This window comes from Eumetopias jubatus, unplaced genomic scaffold (assembly GCF_037043125.1).
Source record: "Eumetopias jubatus isolate StellerSeaLion01/CBP00866 unplaced genomic scaffold, mEumJub1_p1.0 scaffold_12, whole genome shotgun sequence".
Classification (NCBI taxonomy): domain Eukaryota; kingdom Metazoa; phylum Chordata; class Mammalia; order Carnivora; family Otariidae; genus Eumetopias; species Eumetopias jubatus.
In genome coordinates this window covers 34603434-34621121 of record NW_028274818.1, presented here as the reverse complement: position 1 = coordinate 34621121, position 17688 = coordinate 34603434, and positions in this window count along the sequence as shown.

Sequence of the window (17688 nt, the reverse complement as noted above, 5' to 3'; positions counted from 1 at the left end):
AGGCTGTCTCCTCCCTGCCATGCAAGGGCCACCATTCCTGAGCTCTACAACAGCTACAAACTTTGGGACCAGGAGGCAGGGTCCACAGTTCTCAGCAGGAGCCTCAGTGGACTCTAATGGCCCAGGCAGCTCCTTGGGATTGAAACTCACGTTCATGACAAATGCTGCCTACAAATAAGACCTAGTGACATATTTGAACACATTTGAAACAGCTTCTTTTTTAAAGATTGTATTGATTTATTTGAGAGAGAGAGCAAGCAGGGTGGGGTAGAGGGAGAGGGAGAGGGAGAAAGAATCTGAAGCAGACTCTGTACTGAGCACAGAGCCTGATGTGGGGTTTGATCCCAGGACTCCGAGATCATGACCTGAACCAAAACCAAGAGTCCAACGTTGAACCAACTGAGTGCCCCAGGCACCCCCATTCAAACAACTTTTAAAGGTCATCTCATTCATGTCTCTGTCTCTTATTTGGATCAATTCAAAACCATTTCAGACCAAAAATTTCTGTTTTCAAAAACTGCCAAGTATAGAATTATGTATGTGGGTTAATTTTAACAACTGTAGATGACAAAAAAAAGAGGTTTCCTTAAGTCTAACCTTAACCACTGAAGCTTCAGGATCCCAGGCTATTTTTTTGTGCTCTGCCTTCGAGAGTGGTGAAGGATATTTCACTGACATCTTGAATCATTTAGAGGGACTCAGGATTCAATTTAATACAATAAATATTTACTGAGATCTTCTGTATCTAATACTGAAATGGGGCCAAGAGGGTCACAAGGTTGATATGACTGTCTTCCACCTATGCTCTAGAAGCTCTCAGGCTGGAGAAGGAGGGCCATTCTGACATCACTAATCATGCAGAATGTAGTCAATGAGATAGTAACTCCACATGAGGAGGGATTTGGGGCCATTGATTTGTACCTGGAACCAGGCAATCCTGTGGTGGAGACGAGCACTCCGGGGAGAGCACCCACATCCCATCAGTGCCAAACAGATGGGAAGGAAAGTCTGGGGGAGCTGTGGCACAGGTGTCCGCCCAGAGGAAGAAGCTGGCAGAAGCAGCCTCGGCTGACCGTGACTATCCAATCCAGATTCCTGCCTCGGTTCTGGCTCTGAGTCTTCTCTGTGTATCACTTTCTGCCTATGTAGCTTGCGTTTCTCCTTCCTCCATTCATTGGTCTAATTAATATTTATTAAACACATGCCTACTGTGTTCTTGGCCCTGAGCTATGTGAGGGAAATTCAGTGGTGAACAAAACAGACAGATGGGAGGATCCCTGCCATTGTGGAAGAAGGCGTAGAAATAAGGATAATTAATTAGCAAACATGCATTGAGCAGAATCCACAGTGCAAACTACTGCAGAGAGGCAGTGCTGTAAGGAGCCCTCAAGGACCTGGCAATGCATTGGAGGTGGTAAATATTACAATCTGAGGTCCTCTTAAAATGCTGCTCCATCTTTACCCCATCCTCTCATGACCGGTACCTCATGCCGCTTTCTTCTTCTTCATCGATTCTATGCGTACCTAACATGACATGACATTGTCTATTGTCTGCCTTGCCTGAATGGAAACTCTGTGAGGGTAGGGAGTTTCTTTTATTCAATGCTCTATCCTTATAACCTAGAATCATACGGGGCACATGATAGGAATTCATATTTGTTCTATCTATCTATCATCTATCTATCTATCATCTATCCCTTATCTACTCCTTTATATACTTATAATAACATATAATAGCTTATGAAATTCAGAGGCAAATAATTATTTCAAGAGTTCAGAAGAAGAAGTAAGCATATGAAAAGATGCTTAATTAACATCATTAGTCATTAAAAACTGCAAATTAAAAGCACAATGGGAAGCCATTGCACACCTGTTAGAATGGCTAAAATTTAGAAGACTGACTCTACCAAGTGTTGGAACAACAGGAACTCCCCAGTGCTGTTGTGGGAGTATAAAATGATACAACAACTTTGGGAAAGAGTTTGGCAGTTACTGAACAAGTCAATCATATACTGACCATAAGATCCAGCTAGCCACTGCTACATGTTTCTCCAAGAGAAATGAAAGCATATGTCCCCACAAAGACTTGTACAAGAATGCTCATAGGAGCTTTATTTGTAACAGTCAAAAACTAGAAACAACCCCAACATCCATCAATAGTTATGGATAAGCAAGCTGTGGTGGGGACTTATCGACACATAAATATCATGGATGAATCTCAAAATAATCATGGTGAGTGAAAACGAGCTAGAACAACAAAAATACAGAATGTATGATTCCATTTATATAAAACTGTAGAAAATGCAAACCAATCTGTAGTGACAGAAGCAGATCAGTGCTTGCCTGGGACTGGGGTGGGGGGTGCAGGGAGGGGCAGGGAGGTGGCACAAGAAAACATGAAGAAACTGTTGGAGATAGAGAATATGTGCATTATCTTGATTGTGGTGATAGCTTCGTAAGTTTATACTTACATCAAAACTTAAATTATAAAAAAATTACAAGCTTTAAGTATGTGCAGATTACTATGTCAATTGTACTTAATTAAAAATGAGGAAAAATTAAAAGCTACATTTTTGAAAATTTCAAAATTGCTTTATGAATATACAGGTCAGACAAGACATGTGTGTGTCTTACAAATTAGACTCTAAGAGCAAGGCATCTCTCTCCCTACCTAGAATAAGTACTAAGAATATTAGTTAATATCTGTTAAGAACATGCGATGCGTCTGCGACCAGACTTTCTGCAATCATTATCTCAGTTAAGCCCCACAACTGTGATGTTGGTACTTTTATTACTCCCACTTTCAGTTAATAAAAATGAAAATCAAGAAATTTAATGACTTGTCAAACACTTCAGGGCATAACCAAAATTTGAAAACAGGCCCATTTGATTTTTAAGTTTAAACTCTTAATCACTGTGCTATTGATAAAACATACCTACTGTTTGGGAGAATTGGGGGTCAAATTGGGGGGAGTGTTGATGACATAGCTGAGTTTAATGCTAAGCATTCACTACTAGTAAAGCACTTAATTTGAATATTGATTTCCCAATTCAAAAATAATAAAGTGAGAACAACTGTTACAATTCTATAATTTAGAAATCCTTAAAATCATACTCTTACCTCTCTCAGAAGTGACCTCTTCCACCTACACCTCTGGCTCTGCATGCGATGCCCCCTCATCTCTGCCTGCCCAGCTGCCCAGCCTCCTGGCTGGTCTACTTTGCTTGTATGGTCCACATAGCAGCCTGAGTGATGGTCGTGAAATAATATCTTCCCACTTGCTTGAAATCACCTACATTTCCCAAGACACTTAGAATCCAAAGTCCTAATTCCGACGTGATCTTGTCATATACTTCAGGCCCCCTCCTCCTCAGTCCCACCAACTACCTCTCTGTTTCTCAAACACATGAGTTCCCATCCAAGGGCCTTTGTAATTGGTACCCCCTCTTCCTGAAATGTTGTTTCTGTTCGTTCCTGTATGGTTCACCTTTTCTTACCCTGGTCTCAATTCAAATGTCTCAGTTCAAACGTCAAGTCTTACTGAATTATCCTAGGTAAAGAAGTCTCACACTTGACCCTACAGCTGTTTTTTTTTTTTTTTTTCCGTTATATTACCAAGTTTTTTACTTTTGTAACATTTACCACTATCTGAAATAATCTTATTTATTTGGTTTTTATTTATCTCTCCTCAATTGATTTGCTTGCCATTAGAACAGGCAATATGTCAACTTTTGCTTACCATTGTATCCCCAGTGCCTAGAATAGTGTCAGGCACATAATAGCTACTTAATAAATATTGAATGAACATACTGACTCCATGAAAGAATAAAGTCCATGATGAGATGCAATCCCAAACTTCACCAGTAGGTGTTATAATCCAACATCTGATAGTTTCCACTTATAATATGCCAGCTAGGATGGCTGCAACTACCAATATGTCAGATTCTTTGTTAATAATTGATTTCCTTATTTCTTAAGTTTAAGATTCCATCCAGTGAGTGACACCAAATAGATAGTGTCTAGTAAATCTGATGCAAATGAAAATTACAGATTGTCTTTTGCCTTAATTGACCTAAACTCGCCATCAAATGCCAAGCATTTCTGCTCTCTCAGGGTTACATAGACTCAGCCTGGCCTCAGGGCACCGGTAAACACTGTGAGCAATACCTTTCCTTATTTCCCACTTTCTCTCCCTTTGAAACTTTCTTCTATGATGATTTGTTTGCGAAATAACCTCAACCTAAATCCTGAACTAGTTGAATATTTACAACTGCTTCTGAGTATCACAAATCATTTGCTTCTCTGGTGCCCTTCTGAGGAGAGATCTTCATAGTGCCTCTCTTTGGATTACCAAACCTGCCAATTCTCCCTTCTGGCTGCCAAGAATTAGCAGCATCAGTGAAAGCTCAGGAAACTCTGTTGTAAATAACCCAACTTTCTACCCATTATAATCAATCAGTAAATTGTGGTGGTGCCGGGCAGCAGCCCACCTTATTAAGGTGACTATCTACGGTTTTTCTAGAACCCAGGTTTGAGGTGACTTTCTTTGGTGGTGGGTAAGATGCACTGGAGAGAAATCTAGATCATAAAGTTGTTGGGGCCAGAGCTAAGTAGGCTGACCTAACCTTGAATTATGTGGCATTTCTTTAAAAGTCCTTCCTGAGAGCTGTTTCCTAGCTGCAGGGAACCAGAAAGGAATGAAAAGAATCTTCTTTTTTTTAAAGAAAAAAACAAAAGCAAAAACAAACAATTCCTTCCTTCTTTGTAGGTGGGTGCTGTTGAGAATACAGAGAAGATACAACCCAAACAATGATGCAAGCCCCCTGCCCTGCAATCAGGCCTTTGGGAACAGAACAAAACCAAAGCAAAGCTAAGGAACAAACACAATGGCCTGGTCTTTGACTTTCCCTGAGGCACAAAGCAGGACCAGATAGCCCTGCCCCCCAACCCCCTAGTGTTTTGGCTCCCTGGCCACCTGCTCTTGTTTTGTTTTTCATCCCAAGGCATAGTGCTGACCAGCAGCTTGAGAGTCTAGATTGTACCTATAATCCACCAACTATGTATTGCAGCCTCGAAGAAAGCCTTGTAATCTATGAATCAGAGGGGAAAATAAATTGCCCTTGTTTGTAGATAATGACATCTAAGAGTGGTGCTCCCAGGGAGAGTGGGGGTGACACGAGGGGATCTTAAGGAGGTGGTGGTACCACCCACTCCCAGAGCCTCCTTTGAATTGACCTTACTCAGGAGTCTTGAAAGACCTTCAAGCTACTTCCTCAGAGCCCTTGGCAGAACAGTAACTTGGAAAGGTTTTGTGAAGACCAGTGTTCAGAGGCCTTGGCTGTAACAAAGCCCCCTGGGGATGGAGAGAGAACTGTAGCACACATCTGGTTGCATAGGTGGGTGTGTAGGAGTGTGTGTGTGTGCGTGCTCACAATAACAACCGGCATGAGACCTTAAAGTCAACATGGATTTTAAAAGTATTTGTTGAATAAATGAATAAATAAAGGAAAGCTTATGATATGTTGAAGCCTATAGTTACCAATTCTAGTAGACTTCTTAGGATCACTGATCTCTAAGGAATACTAATATTTAGTCCAATAAATCCAGGTAAAATAGTTATCAGTCTCTCCTAAAGCCCACATTTCTTTATCATGGACATCATTTCCATACCACGGAAATCCCATGAACCGTCCAGGAGGCAACTATGGGCTTAAATTCAGAATTCACCATTCAATAACTAAGAAAGCTCGAAAAAAGAAGTTAAACTCTTTGGGCCTTGGTTTCCTCCCCCCACAAAGAAGATAGTAAGTGTCTATCCTCCCAGGGTGGGAGTAAAGCCTTCCCAGAGAAAACCTGTGTGAAAGTACTTTGCAAATTGTAGAGTGTCCTGCAGACAGATGGGAGTTGCCATTTTGTTCCTCATTGGTCTTTTTGGCCTTTGGACAAATACTGTAGTTGAGTATGATGAGCTTTGTGTTCAGACCAGGTGGCCCCAGATCAGTTGTCACTTCCCGTGCCAGGATGGCAATGCTTATTCGTGGTTTCTGGGCTCTGAGGGAGAGGAGAGAACTGTCCCAGGTGATGAAGGCAGAGGCAAGGTGGCTTCCTGAATATAATACCATGGAGCTGGGTTCATGGTTTAGGCTCAAGCTAACTGTTGGTTTTTAGTTGTGGGTTTACATTGGCACTTAAAATTAAGCGCAATGTGAATTGCTTGATGTTTGTGTATATGTGTGTTTTACATAAAACTTAAACAAGCTATAGTCATAAAGCAGTGCTGGCTCCCAAAACCAGAATATTATGCAATCAGACAGCAGGCTGGATGACCACTAGATGATCAATCCAGTGAGTGGAACTCCATTCAGTTTCATCTCCATGGAACATAAGAAGCTGAGGATTTGAGGAAAACAAGGGATATGCTGGGGAGTGGGAAGGAGAAGAGCTTGAATGGGAACATGAAACAGGGATCCCTTGGATGTAGTTACAGGGGCCAAAATAGCAGATGGGAGAAGGTTTTTGCAAGGGCAAGGCCAGTTTCCTAAACATGGCAAAACAATTTTGCAGCTTAAGGATCATGAAACATTTTGATGTATGAATCATATTTGACCCATGGGATTTCCAAATGCCTGCAGGATATCAGCATAAAGTTAAGGCCACTCAACATCACTGAACTGGATACATGCCTATCAGACAAAACATTTCCTTTTATAAAAAAATCATATTGAGCTTCACCTCAGCTTGTGTCAAGGGGCAGCAGAGCCCTTCTCTGTGGTCTAGAATTATCTAGAGCCTGTGGGTTCTCTATGAGTCACCATGGGCCCACATTCGCTGGATGAAATATGCATGCCTGGAAGGGCTTTAATGTTGCCTGTAGTCATTCTTGCCTTGCAAACCTAGGAATGCATAGTCAGGAATCACAGAAATATAAAGTAAAATGTCTGGAAGGGTTTGGAGGGATCATTCAGTCCAATTCCTTCACTTCACAGGTAAAAGAAGATGAAACCCAGGGAGGAGAAATGACATGTTCAGCATAGGGCTGCATGTGAGCAGTTAGACTAGATCTTGACTTCTAGTCCCAGGTCTTTATAAAGTGGGGTGGGCTGTCACCCAGTTCTTTTCAGAAGAGCACAAAGTTGTTATTTTCCCTATGACAATTTTACTTAGCAATCATTTCTTGTGGTCTCCCATCAGGTCTATCTGCATGTCCATCAGTCCAGCAAAGACACAGAAATATGCCATAAAGAGCTAAATGTATCATGGAAAGTGCCAGCATAAATGATGCATACTTTGAGAGGCCAAATTTGAGTTTTCACCTAAGAAATGGACACCCCCCCTAGCCTACTTCCACAATTCTGACCTGGCTCTTACACAAACTGCATCTCTACTTTCTTATAAGTAGATGCAGACATAAATTGACTGAGCTACTAATCTATCCACTTGAGGCCACTATACTGCCTCACAGATGTAGGAGCCATATGTTTTGGGAAGGAAGAAAGGAGAAATGGAGGAAAGAAAGAAAACAAAGGAGACAATGGCAGATGTAAAAAGGAAGGAGGTACATGAACTCTCTGGTTTACCTAGAATAAAAGAATCCACTAGACAAAAGTTTCTCAGTACCAACACTGCGATGCCTCTCTTACATTTCAAGCTCTGGAATATGAAGTTTTGCTTTCTCATTTCACCACCCAAAATAAAATTCAAACCTTTCACTTCCTCATTTTTTTCACGTCCAGCTCAGATCTTAGAAGTAGCATCTTCCACACCTACCCTTGTGTCATGTCTGGCCCACTCCCCTGAAGCCTTGAATGTCACAAGAAGTTCTGAAATTTGCTCAGTTGCAAATATATTTTACCACTTTCTTTGCAGCTCCCACACATTCTTAGCTTTCCAAAGCCACATAGCATCAACCAGGAGAGGAGCTGTTCTGAAGTCTGGGCAGCTGCTGCGAGGTGACATCATAGCCCCCAAGGCTGGCTGAGCCGAACCTAGCAATGAGTGATGTTTCTATCTGCCTGCCATCTCAACCCTTAGGTACGCATCACAGCAACTATCCCCGATTTCAAAGTCAGGCACTGTTTCCTACATTATTAAGGTGCAAAGACATTATTAGAGATGAGCTGTAAGTATATATGTATAAATTTATCTCTGTGCTTGTTACTTTTTAGCTTCAGAGTCCCTCATCCTCAGCTATCGACTCCAACCCAACATGGTGCCGTCAGCCTGCAAAATTGTGATTTTTATATATATAAATTATATATATATGTGTAATATATATATATATATATATTCAGATGGCCAAAATATATTTCTCAGAGGTATTTGGTCCTCAGCCACAGTTCCTGCATTACAGCTTCTTGGAATTTCCTGAGGGACAAGAGCAATGGGACCACCTTTTGTTATGATATTTGGTCTCTTGTCCTCAGTTCCTGAAACCACCCCATAGCCATAAAGGTGAACTAGTTGTCTTGTTATTCATGAAAAGTTCCTTTCCACAACTGGGTTTATGTTAAGGAAGCTGACTTTTGCAAAGCAGCTAAGGATGGGGCCAGCTGCCAGAGAACCAACCATTAATAGGGTTAATCAATCATGCCTATTGAATGGAGCCTTTATAAAAACCACAAAAGACAGGGTTTGGAGGGTTTCCAGGTTGGTGAACACATGAAGATTTGGGGAGAATGGCATGCTTTGAGAGTATGGAAGCTCTGGGCCTCTCCCACATACCTTGCCCTGTGGTTCTCTTCCATCAGGCTGTTCCTGAGTTACAGCCTTTTGTAATAACAGTTGATCTAGGAAGCAAATTGTTTTTCTGAGTCTTGTGAGGTGCTCTAGGAAATTAACTGAACCTGAGTAGGAGGTCCTGGGAACCTCTGACTTATAGTCAGTCAGTCAGAAGCTCAGGTGACATCCTGGGCTTGCAGCAGGCATCCAAAATGAAGTGTGTGGGGGGTGGGTGTTGACACAGTCTTGAGGGACTGAACCCTTAGCCTATGGAATCTGGTGCTATCTCTGGGTAGATAGTATCAGAATTGAGTTGAATTGTAGGACATGCTGCTGGTGTGGAGAATTGCTTGTTGGTGTGGGGAACACACACACACACACACACACACACACACACGCACACACACGCACGCACTGAAATTGGGTCCAGGGACCCTTTCACAGCTCTCAACTAAGATGCCACACAACATGGCTTTCTAAACATGACAATTCCTTGTGCCCTGATATCAGAAGTTCCCAGGCCTTATGCTTTCTCTGCTTCGATGGGTCTCCCTTTAACTTCATATTTCACCTACTGCAGCTTTCCCTTTGCTTATATCTCACTTCTCCCCAGACCCCCATTCCATCCCATTTAATTTGTCAAGCACCTACTGAGGTCAGACACCAGAGAAGCACTTCAGGGTTTGCAAAAAAGTATAAGACAGAGTCTCTATCCTCAGATAACTTCCAATCTAGCAGTAGAAGTCAAATCAGCACAGTAATAATTGTGAAGCAAGAAGAATGCGATGATTCATCGCCTTCTAAAATGTGTATAGAATCAGATAGGAGGGAGAATCATAGTGGTTTGAGTGGAGAGAGGTGACATTTAAGGTGAGTCTCATAGAGTGTGTAGGATTTCAACATGTGGAGTTGGTAGAAAGCACGAGAGCAAAGGCAGTTAAGTAAGAGTGTGTGTGGGGAGGTGTATGCAATGATTTCTCACACCTGCTCCATCAAGTAGGGTTCTGTAGGCTGCAAGTAATGGAAAAACCAATTAACATTTGTGTAATAATAAGGACATTTATTAACTGTTATATCAAATAAATGGTTCCAGAATTAGTTAATTTAGCAGCTCAATGACACTTTGTGTCAGCTTCTCTGCAATTTTCTTGGGATCCCCTTGCATATCTGTAAGATAGCTCCAGAAGCTCTTAGCATCATATCCTCATGCAATAAAGTTCAAAGGCTAAAGGGGCTTGTCACTGTCTGCAATTCTTTTTACAAATGTGAAAAACATCCCCAGAAGCCATAGCCGACTTGTCATTGGACAAGGACAAAGGACAGCACCCCTTGTCCATGTCTTGACTGATCACTGGCAATGGAGAATGGGATTGCCTTAAACAAATCAAAATTCACCCCTAGGACCTGGGGAAGGGCTCATGAAGCATTGGGCTGCCAGATACTACAGTAAAATGTGCATTTGAAATAGCAAAGAATAGGGAGTTATTGCCCCAATATGTTTGTTTTCTCTCATTTTTGGAAGTCTTTGCACAGACAATTCTTTCTACCTAGGATGCCATATTGACACTTTCACCTTCTCGCCAGGAGTTCCCAATGTGTTCTATATACCCCTGACCACACTGAATTACAGCCGTTATTTTATTGCTTGTCAACTCCACTCAACTATGAGCATGTTGAGAGTAGGGACCATTTCTTATCCACTTTGCATGCCCAGCACAATGCCCAGCCTACATTAGTTGTTTAATGTATGTTTGTTGAACTGAATTAATGTTTGGTGAATAAATGAATGGCTGAGTGGGGTAAATGAGGCTAGGTGATTTAGGTGGAGGGAGGTACCATTTGAGGTTGGTCATGTAGGTGGTTTTACGCCTCTTCCTTCCTTGCTTCTATGATTAACCATTGTCCAAACTCCGCAGCAGATGATGAGGTAGCTAGTGCCAGGCAGCTCAGAGTGACCTTTAATAAGCTTGTGTAACAGAGACAGGTAAGTAATTTCCAGGCTGTAACTTGATAGAATGTGAGTAAGTGAAGCCAGGAGGGGGAGGTGAGGGAAGGGGATGCCCTCCCTGGAGAAATTGATGAAATATTCTTGGCTATTTAATAGAATCTCAGAGGTACTATCCTGTATCTTCATCCTCACCCTCACTTTGATAATTCACAGTTTTTAATTCCAGGTGAGAGCTCATAATGAATTGATCACAGCCACAGATCTAATGAGGTTGAATACCTTCGTGTTGATAAAAGCTTCCTGTTTCCCTCGATAAGCCATCACCAAGTATGTATAGCCAATAAAGTCACTTGCAGAGTTTATCAAATTCACGTTTTCATCTTAACTAGACAGATTGCAGGCAGTGAGGTTATAACTATAACAAACCTCCCTCCCCACTAAATAAAACCCAAGCAGAAAGGATCACTGGGTCTTTGGGGATAGAGCATCAGTACTTTCATCCTGAGCTGTGTGGGGCGGCTTCATCCCCATGCTCAATCAAAACTCCGCACTAGTTCTGGGGAAAGCAAAATATAAGTAGGCCATTGGCACAGAGTCACTTCTGTCCTCTTCTGTGTTAGACGCCTTCAGTCTCCAGGGAGTGGAGGGATGTGATGTGAAATGGTATATTAAAACTCAAGTTTTGTGTCTGGGGCATTAGTGTCATGTGGGGCTTATGAACCCAGGCTTTGTAGCCAGAAGCACCTGAGTTTGAATCCTGACTGCCATTTGTGAACTTCTGATCTTGGGCAAGTTACTCCCTAGACCCCTTTGAGCCTGCATCTCTTGCTCTGTAATATGGGGATAATATTAGTGCTCTCCTCAGGGGGCTTTGTGAGGAATAAAAGCCAATGTGTGTAGAGAGCCAAAGGGAAGGTGCCTGTTAATAGAGTTGCATTCAATAAATATTATATATATATTTTTGTTATTCTCATAATAAAATGAAGGCCTGATTTTTTTTTTTATTGGAACCAAGGGGGGTTGAAAGAAGAGACTTCTTAAGAAAAAAAAGAATGATCTTATTCCACGCGGAGCTACATGAATTCCGTCCTCAAGAAGTGTCCTCCCAGGAAGAGGAACAAAACAAAGGTACCACCAGAGAGTGAGGCTGATTTGTTTTGAAAGAATCTTACGATTGGAAAAGAAAACCAAATCTGCTCCATGAAATTGAGCTGCGGATAATAAAAGTGTCAACGTGGGACAGTGGTCAGAATACCGACACTGTTGAAAAAAAATTCATCATAGTTCAGAAAAATATGTATTCAGGCACCTTGTCAGTACACATCTCGTCTTTCTCTGTGTCACCCTGGCAGTGGATCTGCTCCGTTTACTGATAACAAAAAGAGAAAAGAAAAGAAGAAGTTTTTTATTATCTCCCAACTGAGTGCCGTGGGGCCAATATAGCAGTCCACGGAAGACAGCACCCGTGCCTGGTTCCCAGCCTCATGCATCATTGGCTGCATCGACAGCTGCATGCAGACTTCATTGTTCCTTCCTGCCCCTGGGATGAGGAGCAGAGTGAGGCAGAGAAGAGCCTTCCTGTTCGGAGGGAGAGCTGGGGGGTTCCTGTGAGCCTGGCCATAGGAGAGTTGGACAACCATGGGAAAGGGGCAGCATGGTGCCTCAGCTACATGGAAATTGAGAGCCCACCCAGGTGAATGTGAGTGGAAAAGTAGGCACATGCCCTCTTCTGTGACTCACAGCACCGGGGGCACCCCGATTTGGCTTCCCATGGCACTGGCTGCATGACCCCACAGAGCATGTAACTGGGTGAGAGTCTGCAGAGATGCCCCACCCCCACTCATCCCCACTCAGACTATAGGCTCTTGCAGGCAGGAGCAGCAGCTTAGTGGCTTTGGTGACCAGGTGTCCTAGCACCTGGCCGGACTTCTAGTAAGCTCTCCATGCACACTTAATGAACTAACGAAATAGAACTGAAGGACAGTATGGAGGAAGAAAAGGGGCAGGGGTATGTTTCTTCTGGACCTTTCTGACATCTCTGGACCAATGACACCTCTAAGGAAAACAGTTCTCAGTCTTTGATGAATGTCTGCATCACCTGGGCTGTGTTTGAATATGCAAATGACTGGTCTTCATGGAGGCCCACAGAACCAGAATCGCCTAAGAGTGAGGCCTAGGTATCTGGTTTTTTTTTTAAAGGTCCCGCCAGAAAAGTGCTGCATAGCCAAGACTGAGACCCACAGGAGTAAGGCACTGAACTGCTCCTAGCTACCAAAAACTCATTTCCTCTGGAGTGTCCAGGCAGAGAGGAGTGGCAGACATAAGGAGGGAAGAGAGTGTCCTTATAATGATTAACTATTTTCTTTGTGGATTTTGTTTTATTATAAGAGCAAATGGATCCTGCATATTTCACAATGATCAGAAATGAACTGATCAGTAACAGAGTCTTTTATCCAGACATGCCACATTGCCATTGGCCGTGGAAGCCCCTTTGACAACCTGGCCTAATAAAGAAGATATGAGATGCAGCCACAGTTCCCTGAATCAAAGACCCTGGATTTGGGGGGAGGGTGCATATGTTATGTGCATCAACCCTGCATTTCTAAAACCTATGTGTAGAAATCCCTCTGCCATATCAATCCCGATCCCCTACTCCAAGCTCCAGTAGGATTCTTTCTTTTATTTTTAAAGATTTATTTATTGTATTTGAGAGAAAGAGAGAGAGAGAGAGAGAGAGCATGTGAGAGTGGGGAGGGGCAGAAAGAGAGGGAAAGAATCCTCAAGCAGACTTTCCGCTGCACTGAGTGTGGAGTCTGATGCAGGGCGCAATCCCAGGACCCTGAGATCATGACCTGAACTGAAATCAAGAGTCAGATGCTTAACCAACTGAGCCACCCAGGTGCCCCTCCAGTTGGATTCTTATTCCTAGTTTATTGCTTCCTGAGGGCTGGCCTAGCCTACGAAACAGGCCTGGCAGTGTTCTTCTTCCATGAGCTCAGTTAGCTCAAGGCCAGCAAACTTTCTCTAGAAAGGGCCAGAGAGTAAATAATCTGGGCTTTGTTGGCCATGCCATCTCTGTTGTAACTGGTCCACTCTGCCAGCGAAATTTGAACTTTATATAATTTTCATGTGTCATGAAATATTCTTCTTCTTTTGGTTTTTATTCAACTATTTTAAAAATGTAAAAACCATACTTAGCTCTCTGGAGAGAGAGAAAGAAAGACAGAGAAAAGAAAGAAAGAAAGAGAGAAAGAGAGAAAGAAAGAAAGAAGACAGAAAGAAAGAAAGAGAGAAAGAAAGAGAAAGAAAGAAAGAAGAAAGAAAGAAAGAAAGAAAGAAAGAAAGAAAGAAAGAAAGAAAGAAAGAAAGAAAGAAAGAAAGAAAGAGAGAGAGAAAGAAAGAAAGAAAGAAAGAGAGAGAGAAAGAAAGAAAGAAAGAAAGAAAGAAAGAAAGAAAGAAAGAAAGAAAGAAAGAAAGAAAGAAAGAAAGAAAGAAAGAAAGAAAGAAAGAAAGAAAGAAAGAAAGAAAGAAAGAAAGAAAGAAAGAAAGAAAGAAAGAAGTAGGCCAAACTTAGCCCAGGGGCTATAGTTCGCTGATCCCCACATTAGCTAAGGGGATGTTGCCAGAGCTGGAAAAGGGCCCTGACTGAGCCTGTGTCCTCAGGAATGCAGGGACAGAAGAAATACAAAGAAAACTCATCCCAGGCACTGACATAGGCTGGCTCTGCTCAAAGAGACCTAAATGTGAGATTGGAAACCATCAAAATCCTAGAGGAGAAGATAGGCAGCAACCTCTTTGACCTTGGCCACAGCAACTTCTTGCTAGACACGTATCCAGAGGCAAGGGAAACAAAAGCAAATATGAACTATTGTGACTTCATCAAGATAAAACGCTTTTGCACAGCAAAGGAAACAATCAACAAAACTATAAGGCAACTGATGGAGTGGGTGAAGATATTTGCAAATGCCATATCAGATAAAGGGTTAGTATCTAAAATCTATAAAGAACAAATCAAACTGGACACCCCTAAAAATAATCCATTTAAGAAATGAGCAGAAGACATGAATAGACACTTTTCCAAAGAAGACATCCAAATGGCCAACAGACACATGAAAAGATGCTCAACATCACTCACCGTTAGGGAAATACAAATCAAAACCATAATGAGATAGCACCTCACACCAGCCAGAATGGCTAAAATTCACAACACAGGAAACAACAGATGTTGGTGAGGATGCAGAAGAATGGGAACCTTCTTACACTGTTGGAATGCAAACTGGTGCAGCCACCCTGGAAAACAATATGGAGCTTCCTCAAAAAGTTAAAAATAGAACTACCCTGTGACTCAGCAATTGAGCTACTAGGTATTTATTCAAAGGACACAAAAATGCTGATTCAAAGGGGCACATGTATCCCAATGTTTATAGCGGCATTATCAGCAATAGCCAAATTATGGAGCTCAAATGTCCATCATCTAATGAATGGATAAAGAAGATGTGGTATATATATTCAATGGAGTACTACTCAGCCATAAACAAGAATGAAACCTTGCCATTTACAATGATGTGGATGGAGCTAAGAGGGTATTATGCTAAGCGAAATAAGTCAATCAGAGAAAGACAAATGCCATATGATTTCATCCATATGTGGAATTTTTTTTTCTTAGGTGGAATTTAAGAAATAAAACAGATGAACATAGGGGAGGGAGGCAAACTATAAGAGACTCTGAACTATGGGGAACAAAGTGAGGATTGCTGGGGGGAAGGGAGGGATGGGATAAGTAGGTGATGGGCATTAAGGAGGGCACTTGTGAGGAGCACCGGCTGTTATACGTAAGTGGTGAGTCTCTAAATTCTACTCCGAAAACCAATACTACACTATATGTTAACTCACTTGAATTTAAATAAAAAATATATAAATGTATTTTAAATTTTGATACACATGTGCTAAAGAAAATTAAACTTGTCTTAGAAATTAAAAAAAAAAAAGGCACTGAGGAAGGTTCAGGAGGGACTAAGGCTTTGTATTCCCACAGAAGAAGGGAGGTGTGTGGATGGGTGGGATGAAGGGGAATGAACAACAGCTTTCAATTTTTAACTGGTGCTCGCAAATACGCAGTCTGTTGTAAGCATCTGGCCAACCCCAGGAACGGCTCCTGATGGTGCTGGCTGAGACCTATTCATGTGGTGATGCTTTTTTAGGATAATAAAGAAGAGGCAATATGCAGGAAGGAAAAATACTTAGGAAGAAGAAAACAATTAGTTTCTATTCCTGCAATAGGATCATCATTTGAGAGAGAGAGAGAGACAGACAGAGATGAGAGAAGGACAGAAAGAGAAAGATAAGCATTTGTCCTTCTGGTCTAAGTAGAAATATACGTATGTATAGTATCACTTTCAGATCACCCCTAACAGATTTTTTTCTTGCACCTGTGATCATTGTCAAGCTCTGGAACTCTGCTCAATTGTTCACGTCATTGGTTGAAATAATTTGTCTTCCCACAGTCTCCTCCCAAATCTTTCATGTCCTCGTGGCTGAGGACTGAGACATAAAAGAAGCACACAATGGCACAGGAAGAGCGTGTGGCACGCAGAACTGGGGTGTGCACAATCTCCCGTCTGTGAGAGGGGCCTTGGACTCCATCCATGGTGAAGGTTGGAGGGATTTTATAGCTGTCTTTCTGAATCGACAGCCGCGGAGACTGTGGGGAAGGCTGGAGGTGTCAGCCCCCAGGGAAGGTTGAGTCCGCGCTGATCAGGACATATCTGGCAAACAGAAATCATTTCTTTCCCTGGACACCCCTTCCTTATCTGTAATCTCAATTCTGCTTTAGTTTAAAAGCCCTGCATTCCTAATTACCCAACAGGTTTAGTCAAGCCCAGAGCCAGCAAAGTCCTATAGACTCTGGGAAGTCAGTCTACAAAAATAAAGGATCCCTCCTCCTCCACTTGTGGCCCTGGTGCCTTGGAGTATCCCATTCTGCTTCTTTGCTTCCTGGGTTGTCACCCGGGCCACCATGTAGGGTGATGCAGATGTGCCCTCCCCCAGGACACCCAACAGAGGCAGGGAGGGTTGGCTGGAATCTAGGCTGCATTCTGCTTACCAAGCCCTGCACCTTCAGGGTTGTGTCTGATTCCCCTGACCCCACCTTCACTCCCATGAAGGGCCACTCTTTTCTTTGCACACATCTGGTCATCAAACAGTATGGACAAGTGACTATGTTCACCCACATAAGCACCTTTTTCTAATTCACCCAAAGATACTATATAGGCTTGCGTTGGCCCAGAGGGTCCTTTTCAGGACCAACACCCCAGGGCATTCATTGTCCTCTTTATTTAGCTATCCTTACTCATCTCAGGCTAATGAAAGCAAGATCCAGGCCTTCTCCAGAAACAAGAGAGAGCTATATGTGAGGGCTGAATCCAGTGGGAAGACGAATGTGGTCAGGTGCTCATCACTAGCCAGAGGTTCCCAATGTCTTCAAACTTAATGTCTTAACTCTCTTAGCAAGAGAATAAAACTACCTGTAGGCTGGAGGACACCCTAACTTCTCTTTCTGACTCTGGTGGTCAGTAGGGTTTGAAGGAAGTCCATTTCAGACCACAGGCTAGCAGAGCTTGGCTTCCGGTCCTGAGAGTCGGATACCCAGCTTGCTGAGTCTGGGCATCAAAGGCACATAGAGCACTCTCACACCTGAAATGGCACAGTTGTCGGAGTCTGGAGCCCCTGGAGAGTGTGGTTTCTGCTCGGCTTTCTTTCCCCCGAGGTCTGGGATTTCCTTCATTTTAATCCAATTAAAGAAAAGAAAAATCAGTAAGTTTTTAGCGTTAGTGGAAAAGGCCTCAATTGACATCATCTTAATCATTGTACTAAGTGAGGTTAATTTCCACCCTTGGTCTTTAATAGGCTTGGTTCTGGAGATGAATTTTTCAGTTGATGCCACACTCAGGTCACTGGGCTGCCCATTTTAATCAGAAGGCTTCCCCAGCTCTAATTTCTATGTTTCTAACCACTCACCCAG